The sequence below is a fragment of the Crocuta crocuta genome, unplaced genomic scaffold (assembly GCF_008692635.1).
Source record: "Crocuta crocuta isolate KB4526 unplaced genomic scaffold, BGI_CrCroc_1.0 scaffold180, whole genome shotgun sequence".
In the NCBI taxonomy this organism is placed as follows: Eukaryota; Metazoa; Chordata; class Mammalia; order Carnivora; family Hyaenidae; genus Crocuta; species Crocuta crocuta.
Window position 1 is genome coordinate 1,598,375 of NW_027527549.1, and position 10,802 is coordinate 1,609,176.

The 10,802-nt window shown below is 41.0% G+C and overlaps 1 protein-coding gene across 3 annotated transcripts in view; it reads right to left on the bottom strand.

Annotated features, from left to right (window-relative positions):
• Positions 1-10,802, bottom strand: part of DENND2C (DENN domain containing 2C) — an 86,031-nt gene that overhangs the window by 74,845 nt on the left and 384 nt on the right. The gene's annotated exons all lie outside the window — the stretch shown is intronic.

Consider the following 10,802-nt stretch of genomic DNA (forward strand, 5'->3'; position numbering starts at 1 on the left):
TTTCCAGGAGAGAGAGAGAGAGACAGCGCGAGCAGGGGAGGGTCAGAGAGAGAAGGAGTCACAGACTGAAACAGGCTCCAGGCTCTGAGCTGGCAGTCAGCACAGAGCCCGACGCGGGGCTCGAACCCACGAACCGTGAGATCATGACCTGAGCGAAAGTCAGACGCCTAACCGACTAAGCCACCTGGGCGCCCCGAGCGGGGTTTTTCAAAGAGCAGAGTTAGGGACTAAACCTTTGGGAACATGAATCACGATGAGAAACTGTAAATGAGAAGAAAAGACAGAACCAGGTAAAGAGTGGGCAAAAGACTGGTGAGGGTTAACACAACCAGGATAACATGGATCACAGACAGGATGTGGAGAAATGTCCTAAAAAGAAAAGGAAGAGGCACATCAGTGATTTATAAGTAAGGAGAATAAAGACTGAAAAAGGTCCTTGTTTTTGATGACAGGACATTAAATAAATGGCGTCAAAGGGACGGTAAGAACAGAAAACAGGTAGCGACAGCTCATAAGACAGTGAGCAAATGGGGCAATTATGAATACAACGTTTTTTTGTAAAATCAGTGAGAAGAATAAAAATAAAAGGGGCAAGCAACTTCAAACACAATATTTTAAAGTTGGGGGAAACAACCTATATGTGTTATTAAATTGCAGGAAAATAAAAACCCACCTGGAAGAGGATTTGAGGGAAATTAAGTCTCATGGAAGAAAGAGGCTTAAAAGTCTGAGAAGGGATGGCAGCTCTTACAGAACTGGGAAAAAGACAAGAAAATATGTACAGTGTAACGAAGACTCAGACCACATCAGGTAAATTTTCTCAGACCAAGTCAGTGAAGCTTGCCAATGGTGAACCCGAACTTAACCTATGAAAATAAAATAGCCTGGCCATTTTAGAGAAAAAACCTGACTACTTGAGGATAAAATCTTTAAGAGCCACTCAACAACAAGGTGGATACTTAATAGATTAATGGCTAGCTATTTGATTGAAGTTGGATAGCATGATTCATAGAGGGTCTGGCCTAGGGGATTCTTCATCTCCTTCCTAAAGCTGGGCACAAGAGTGAACAAAATAAACTGGCGCCAAAGAGAGACAAGCTAGTAATTTTCTCCACTCAGGGAAATGCCCTGCTTCTCGGTGTGCTTAATGGAAGATCCGTGGAGCCCAGGAACCCGGTGCAATGTTGGGGGCAAAACTGAAGTCTTGGGTACTGGGTGAAGGAGAAGCATGTGTGTGGGGAGAAACTGGGTTTGAGGAAATCAATAAACACAAGGAAAAGAAGGAACACATAATATCAACAGAGGAGGAGACAGAGCAGGCGATCATAATTTTTCTGGGGAGGAATGGAAAATCCAAAGGGGACCATCTGCCAGCAGTGGCAGCAGAAGTGTATGTTGGTCTGGTGTTCTAGAATGCACACGATCTCCAAGATTCTTTCCCCTGCTTAGCGAGACAGAATTGCCTATTCAAGCAAATCCTTCTTGGGCCAGTGTTTCCTGAAGTGTCCTAACTAAACCCAAAGCAAGAGATACACGTTTTGTCACATTACACACTCCGGCGCATGCGCGCACGCACACCGGGAATAGAAGTTGCCTGAACAATGACCATATGATAAAGTAAAGCATGAAGTTAACATCAAGTACTATGTCACCATCATGCAAATACATTTAAAACTCCAAAATAGGGGCGCCTGGGTGGCTTAGTCGGTTAAGTGTCCGACTTTCGCTTAGGTCATGATCTCGCGGTTCGTGGGTTCGAGCCCCGCGTCGGGCTCTGTGCTGACTGCCAGCTCGGAGCCTGGAGCCTGTTTCAGTCTGTGACTCCCTCTCTCTCTGACCCTCCCCTGCTCACGCTGTCTCTCTCTCTCTCTCCTAGAAATAAAAAAAAAAATAATTAAAAAAACCTCCAAAATAAATGATATGAAAATTACAATTAGCAAAGATTCGATGTAATGCTGTGGATGACTTTTCCTGTTCATAAATTAATTCCAGTCTGGAAAACACAAAGACGAGGCTATGTACTTAGCAGGATCACAAGAGAGTCCTTTATTCTTTGCTTTGAATTGGGTCGGGGTTGCAAATCCTACCTGAAACGATGAGTTGATGTGAACGGCAAAAACAGGACTACGTTCTTCCTACTTTGCAATGGAAAGTCTTTGGTCATAATACAAAATGACAAGCAATGTCATAGACTCATTCTTCAGAGTAATTGAAGAACTCAGCCACCAGAAGTCATTTTCTCGACAAACTAAAAGTATAGTACAACTTATAATATCAGTGATCCCATCGATCTGGACTGTCACATCTGTGTCACACTGTAGCCACCTCACCAGCAGGTCCCATTATGGTACAGAAAGGAGGTATGTCATCACTAGGAGGTGAAGTGGTTTTTGTTTTGTTTTTTTTTACTTTTTAATGTTTATTTATTTTTGAGAGAGAGACAGAGATAGACTGTGAGTGGGGAAAGGGCAGAGAGAGGGGGGGAGACACAGAATCCAAAACAGGCTCCAGGCTCCGAGCTAGCTGTCAGCACAGAGCCCAACGCAGGGCTCAAACCCATGAACTGTGAGATCGTGACCTGAGCTGAAGTCAGACGCTTAACTGACTGAGCCACCCAGGCGCCCCACTAAGAGGTGAGGTTTTAATTTTCAGCTGAGATATCATCAAAAATCATAAATATAACATCCATGCATTCTAGATGAATACATTTTTCCAAGGGGTATATAGCCATTTTTCTCTTATGCCATCAGGCAACTAAATAAAACAATAATGAGCCTTTTCCACAAAAGGTCCTTGAAGAAAAAGTAAATTGAGATAATTTTACATTTTTTTCCTTGAAAATATTTTAAAAGGTTTACTGGAAAGTCCAGTATGCTATGTTTCCAACAATCTTTTTAATTTTAAAGATGTCTAACTTTCATTTGCAACCTTAATGCAAATACAGAGTCTATCATTTCAGTCAGGTTTTGCACATTTGATAAACCCATATATTAAATCATCTTCATTAAAAAGTCTTAGACTCTTTCTCACCTCACCATTTTCTCAACATCCAAATGTAGCCTATTGAACATGTTTCTGTATTCTTTACTTCGTGCTTTCTTCTTCTGATAGCTAAATAATAAATTCTAAGGGCAAATTGATCTAATTTTCTCTTCAGTGACCATTATCACTGAACTCTTAAGAATACTACACTTTAGGGACAGATTTAAAGTTCACAAAGAAGACTTGGTTAGACAGCATCTCACCATTTTCACCAGATGCCAATAGGGCTCTGCTACATTTTGCTTGACCTTGAATTACGCTAGTCTAAATGAACTGCGTGATGATAACCACTGAGCTCTGATCACACTCAAATGGGCCATCACTCGAATTCACATAAAGTTCCTCTTGTTCCATGTTACCCCTCACAGTTTAAGTAGGGACCATGGAAAAGAGAGTTCAAGAAAATACTGCTGTACAGCTAGCTGTGTCATTTCCTCCCAGCAGATTCTATGATCATCGGCCTTAATAGACTCTTATATAATCAGAGTATCAAAGAATACAGCTAATTATTTAAATACCAGGGCACCTGGGTGGCTCAGAGGGTTAAGCGTTTGACTCTTGATTCAGGCTCAGGTCATGATCTCACAGTTTGTGAGCTCAAGGCTTGTGTCCAGCTCTATGCTGACAAGGTGGAGTCTAGGATTCTCTCTCTTCCCCTCTCTCTCTGCCCCTCCCCAGCTCACTCTCTCAAAATAAATAAACATTTAAAAAATTTAAATATAAAACTATGCTTCAGATTGCTAAGTAACCAATTCAAACATATCCTGATAGCTGGCGTTTTTTTGTCACATGGGGCGCCTGGGTGGCTCAGTCGGTTAAGCATCTGACTTCAGCTCAGGTCATGACCTCGCTGTTCCCAAGTTTCAGCCCCACATGAGGCTCTGTGCTGAGATCTCAGAGTCTGGAGCCTGTTTCAGATTCTGGGTCTCCCTCTCTCTCTCTCTGCCCCTCCTCTGCTTGTGCTCTGTCTGTCTCTCTCTCTCTCTGTCTCTCTCAAAAATAAATAAACATTTAAAACTTAAAAAAAAATCCACATGTATGCCATTTCTAACTTCGAAGAAAAATTAATAATTTCTTCCATGTCCTGTTGGAAAATTTATCACTGCTGTAAAAACTTCCAAAGTCGGAAATCTAACTTTAAAAAAAGGACATAAATAATAAACTTTAACTAATATAAGTGGATTAATATTGCCTGAATCCAATGCCAAAGTGTCCATTTTCAGGCTGCTACCCAGGAATCTAAGACTTACAAGGAAAAAAATATTGAATTTCCTTCTCAAAAACAGGGGTACAAGAGAAACATCTGGGATAGCTAGATGTGAAGAAGCAAGTCCTTTACATTTCCTTCTCTTGCCTCACCATCATCTGCTTAACCCTTCTATTTCACAACCTGCTCTAATGCCCATGAAGTGAAGAAAAACGGCATGTTTTCTCTTCTGTAGGATTAAAATTATTTACTTAAGTCAGAGAAGAAAAAGACAAAAGATTCCATCCTGTCTAACCCTCTGGGAGTCAGTGCAATAATCCTTCAGGTTTTGGTCTTTTATTTCACCCAGTTTGCAATATCCCCACTTTCACTGAGGCGAACAGATCGCCATTTTACGGATTTAGTAAGGAGCACTGAATACTGAAACTATTTTCAAATCTATTTTTGATTCTGACACTGTTCAAGTGAGTCTACTCTGTGCCTCAGGTTCCAAACAATAAAGGAAATATTTTTCACCTACTCTATGGAGGATGAATTGAAAATGTTCATATGTTTCAAGAAATGTATTCGAATTTAAAAGTAGGAGGTGTAACTCTGAAGAACTTTTTTTAAAAACTAAACTTACAGGGGCGCCTGGATGGCTCTGTCAGTTAGGCATCTGACTTAGGCTCAGGTTATGATCCTGAGGTTTGTGGGTTCAAGCCCCGTGTCAGGCCCTGTGCTGACAGCTCAGAGCCTGGAGCCTGCTTCGGATTCTGTGTCGCCCTCTCTCTCTGCCCCTCCCCTGCTCGCACTCTGTCTCTTCTCTCTCTCAAAAATAAAAATAAACACTAAAAAAAAAAATAAAATAAAACTAAACTTACAAATCTAAATATTTAAAAAAATACTCCTTATGACAGGATCAACCCAACATGGTCCATCACCTGTTTCTGTATGAACTCTGAGCAAAGACTGGTTTTTACATTTTCAAACGGTTGAAAAAACAATCAAAGAAGTATAATATTCAGTGATACGTGAAAATTATATGAAATTAAAAATTTAGTTCCATAAATAAACTTTAACTGGAACAGAGCCCACGCTCAGTCATTGAAGTATTGTCTATGGCTTTTTTCAGCAGAATTGGGTAGTTGTGATGGAGATGTATGGCCCACAAAGTCTGGAATATTTCCTGTCCAGCCCTTTCTAGAGAAAGTTTGCCACCTCCTGCCTTAAAAATCTATACATTTACTCTAATGATACTACAAATTAGGAAAATATTTTTGAAAGTCCACTTTGGAAAATGCTTTCAAAGCCACACCACATTCTTTGGAGTCTCCTCCGCGGTGATGAACCTTCATTCTTTGCAGATGAATATGAATTTTGGCAATGGCTGAGCCACTTGGTGCCAAAACTGAGTAAGGATGGTTAGGAAGATAAATCAACCAACAATCTATATTTATGGGAAGTGAAGACCTCTTCTTCAAAAAAAAAAAAAAAAGCACTTTCTCTGACTTCCAAAAGCTAATAATTGAGTGAGGGTATAGTCATATGCTTTCATAGCTTTGATTCAAGGTAAATAGGCTATATATGCACGGAAATAGAAAGTACAGAGCAGGAAAAAATAATTCTGTAATAAAACTAGATCTACTTTCTCCTGTGGCTGTGAACTTGCTGTAAAGTTTTTTGCTTTTCTTTCTTTCAAAGAGGTGCTCCAATAATACTTTGGGCAATACAGTTCTGGAATAAATGAGTGACCGTCAAATAAAATTTTATTATTTAATTTTTTAAAGATTTTATTTTGAAGTAATCTCTACGCCCAACATGGGGCCCGAACTCACAACCCCGAGATCAAGAATCGTATGTTCCACCAACTGAACCAGCCAGCATCCCTCCCTCCAAATAAAATTTTAAAGGACCAGGATTCACTGGGCATAAAGTTGTTTAACGTTCCATTAAAACCCATCTTGTTGATTTATAATCACAATTTATAAAAGAAAATTGGCATCACTCACTCACTCAATCAATCAATCATCCCTTCCCCTCCTGCAAAGCAAACCATTTACCCCTGGCCCTCTTCTCTTCTAATTCCATTTGCTCTCCATGAGCAATTACATCTACTCTTAGGGCTTCAATTAGCACTTACTGGCTAACTGAAATCTCACCAATCTCAGCCTCCCTCCTGGGCTCTGGATCCTCCCAACTCTACCCGATGGGAGGTAGATGGGCTCCTACCACCCCACTGACACCTCTGCCTGAGACAGACTTCAAACTCAACGTGTTCGAAACTGAAACAATGATCTTCCTCTCATGTTAAAAAAATAATAATAGGACAAGTTCCTCTGGCCACGGTTTCCCACACTAAGAAACTAAGTCATTTACTTTTCTGTTCACCTTCCAAGCCAATCACTTTTCAGGCCCCTGTAAATCTACGTCTTCATCATGTCCTCTCTTCTCCACTATTACAACTTCCCCACTCCAGGCCCTTAGCCTCTCTTATCTGGGCTATTTCAATTGCACTGGCCTTCTAACTTACCTCACTACCTTCTGCCTCTCCCCATCCCATCCAGCCTCCACACCGTACCGCCATATTGTCTCTCTTAATTACCTACCATCCTTCACTGGCCCTCCACTGTCTTCAGAATCGAGTCTAAAGTCCCTGGCATGACACACAAACACTGCGGGGCACCAGCAGACTTCTGTTTTCTCTTTCTGAGTCCTACGTTTTTATTTAGCTATTTCTGTATGTTATTTTAGGACACTTCTTGTATTTCAAAGTATTAAAACTACTTTTAGCACCGTATTCTATAAGTGAAAGACTTTGCCACACTGGACAAATCTTCATTATTCCAAATGAGAGGCCCTGGAACCCCACACTAACTTCATTTCTAGCAATTTCTGTGATCTTAATGCAGTCATAATCAAACTCCGCAATTTTCCTTTTCCAGCTTGTTTCCAAGCACCATCTGCTTTAGCCCACCCCCTCATAACCATACACTCTCATCTTGAGGTGATAAGCTACAACACATTCCTCATACCTACCATATACTTTCACATAATATTCTTGTTTTCATCCGTATCTTCTAATCCCTTCCCCAGCTCAGTTAACTTCTATTCATCCTGCAAAGCCAAATTCAAACCTGGTATCTTCTCTCTAATCTTCCTCCCTATCATACATAGAATTATTTTCCCTCATCACTATTCCCACTAAATCCTATCTATCTCAATCTCTGTTATAACTCTTATCACACTGATGTAGGGACTTATTTACATGTCTGCTTATAAGCTTTTTGGAAAAAATTATTTTTTATTTTAGAGAGAGAAAGAGAGTGCGAGCAGGGGAGAGGGCAGAGGGGGAGAGAGAGAATCTTAAGCAGGCTCCACATTCAGTGCGGAGCCCGACTTGGGGCTCAGTCCCAAGATCCTGGGATCATGATCTGAGCCAAAATCAAGAGTCAGGCATTTAACCGACTGAGCCACCCAGGCGTCCCTGGTTATAAGCTTTTTGAAGGCAGCAAAGCATTTTCTTTTCTTGAATCTAACATTTCACTTTTGGTCTAAGAACAGATATTTTAAACTTCTTATTGAAAAATAATCACCTTTTCCTTGGGGCGTCTGGGTGGTTCAGTCAGTTGAGCATCCAACTCTGGCTCAGGTCATGATCTCGTGGTTCATGGGTTCGAGCCCTGCGTCGGGCTCTGTGCTGACAGCTCAGAGCCTGGAGCCTGCATCAGATTCTGTGTCTCCCTCTCTCTCTGCTCTCCCCCACTTGTGCTCAGTCTCTCTCTCTTTCTCAAAATTAAATAAACATTTAAAAAGGGGGAAAAAATCACCTTTTCTATTATTACGATAATACCATCATTGTAGTCACTGAGTGACTGAGAGATTAGAAACAAAAAGAAATCCCAGGTTGTTCACCAGGCGGAAAAAATGATCTTATATACAAAGTATAATTAAATTGTAGCTTGGACAAGCTTTCATCTACATCTGGCAATACCAGTTTCTTTCTCTCTCTGCTTGGTTTTTTGAAGAAGTTCTTTACAGAACTCTTGTAACTACACACTGGGTTTTATTTGTATTTCACTCACAGAATTTGAAAGTTGGAATAATGCAGAGGTTGAGACTGGGGTTTCTGGAGTCTAACTGTCGGGCTTGAATGCTGGCTTTGCTGTTGAGACTGTCTGACAGGGACATTACTCAACCTCGATGTCTTTCTATGAGGAGACCAAAATAATGACAGCCCTCATGGCGCTGTTGTAAGGGTAAAATAAGTAATGTGCGTAAAGAATTTAGAACACTGCTCGGCTCAAAGTAGGTCTCAATAAATGCTGACTGATGTTATTGTCAGCTTTAAAAACAGCTTTCTTACTACTTATTTTAGCCCACTTAGTAGAGTGTCATCTCCTAGAAGGAAGGAATTCTATTCTGCTCATACCCAAATATAATGTAAGTGTTAAAACCGTGCCTTGGAATAGAAATGCTCAATAAATACTGTGACTCTAAGGCTTCCAGCCTCCAAGATCAACAAATTATAAATCACAGCAAAATTTATATAGAGAGTACATATTTAAAACTGATTTTAGGGGCGCCTGTGGGGCTCAGTTGGTTAAGTGTCTGACTTCGGCTACGGTCATGATCTCACAGACTGTGGGTTTGAGCCCCGCATCAGGCTCTGTGCTGACTGCCAGCTCAGAGCCTGGAGCCTGTTTCGGATTCTGTGTCTCCCTCTCTCTCTGACCCTCAACTGCTCACGCTGTCTCTCTCTCTCTCTCAGAAATAAGTAAAACATTAAAAAAATTAAAAAATAAAAATAAAACTGATTTTAAATTATTAAAAAATATTTTTATGTCTTTATTTTGACAGAGAGAGAGAGAGAGAGACAGAGTGTGAGCGGGGAAGGGGCAGAGAGAGAGGGAGACACAGAAATCTGAAGCAGGTTCCAGGCTCTGAGCTGTCAGCATAGAGCCCAACGCGGGGCTCAAACCCATGGACTGTGAGATCATGACCTGGGCCGAAGTCAGATGCTTAACTGACTGAGCCACCCAGGTGCCTCAAAACTGATTTTAAAGTATTTTAAAGTAGTTTCAAAACACCTATCTTCCACTGAACTGCTGAAACGTAAAACTTTTAAAGCAACACACAAATTATATTCACTGGGAACCTTCCCTCTACTCCATTTGATTTGCTCTTTGTATCCAGTGGTCTAAAATTTTTGTCTATAAGACACGCTATAGATCATTTAAGATACAATTTCCAGGTTTAGAAAACTGTCTATTGTCACATCAAAAAACAAGAATATTCTTCGTTTATAGCTGCATTTTAAAAAATCTATTGCCACATTCAATTAAAAAAAAAAAAACAATGAAAGGCCAAGAGGTACAATTACTGTATTTCCTGGTTTCTGCCTGGGAAACTACTTCAGCACGCCCCTACAAGTATCCCCAGTAAGTCTTCTGGTAACAAACTGCTGTTCCCTTTTTTATTTCCATTCTCCCCCTAAAACACCTCATACATTGACCAAACCCAGGGAAAAGAACGCAAGCAAGTGTCTATAAGAAATGTGGTACATATTAATGGTTTTTTTTTTTAATTTTTTTTTTTTAATGTTTTATTTATTTCTAGGAGAGAGAGAGAGACAGCGTGAGCAGGGGAGGGTCAGAGAGAAGGAGTCACAGACTGAAACAGGCTCCAGGCTCTGAGCGGGCAGTCAGCACAGAGCCCGACGCAGGGCTCGAACCCACGAACCGCGAGATCATGACCTAAGCGAAAGTCGGACGCTTAACCGACTAAGCCACCCAGGCGCCCCCATATTAATGGTTTTTGAAGGACTTAAATCTTACAAAAGCAAATCAAAGTCTTGCTTTGGAGCAATATTCCCGCCTTACTTTACCAGGTAGCTTAAACTATAACTACTTACCTAAAGCAAAAAAGTAAATTATGTATTCGATTGCTCTCAAACTTCACGGCAAATAATTCAGTAACAAAATGTATAGATGTGCAATTCTAGTAAAATGTAGTAATCAGTTAAAAATGGACCACACTTCGAGCAATGGTGATATTTGTGAAAAAAAGAAAAAAGAGCTTAAACCATTTCCGCAGTAAACAAAGATTTAGGACTTTAACTAAAACACTGGAGGTGAATCACCAGCTTCGGGGTAAAGATTTATACAGTGCCTCCTAAGTGCCTGGCCTTTAGTAGTTTCTTTACAGAAGATGCGTGCATCCCGGATTCACAGCTAAGGAAACGGGGACCCAGAAAAACAGTTTTGACTGAGGAATCGCCTCTGTTCCGTGGGTCCTGGCGGACTCCAGCCCTTGACTCATCATCTCATCATCCTCTGCTGTACTAGCTTCTCCAAAGTTCTGAGATGCTCCACTGTCCGATTTTAAAATCAAAATGCTACCTGACGTTCAATACTGTGCTCGTCAATTCTGTAAGAATCGACACACACACAAATGTTTAAAAGTCCACGGTCTCAGCCTGTGGACGTTCCAACCGGCCGGCCAATCCCGGCAACAGCCCCGCGTTTCCTCCCGGAGGGCACGCTCTCCCTCCCTTCCAGAGGAGGGCTGGGTG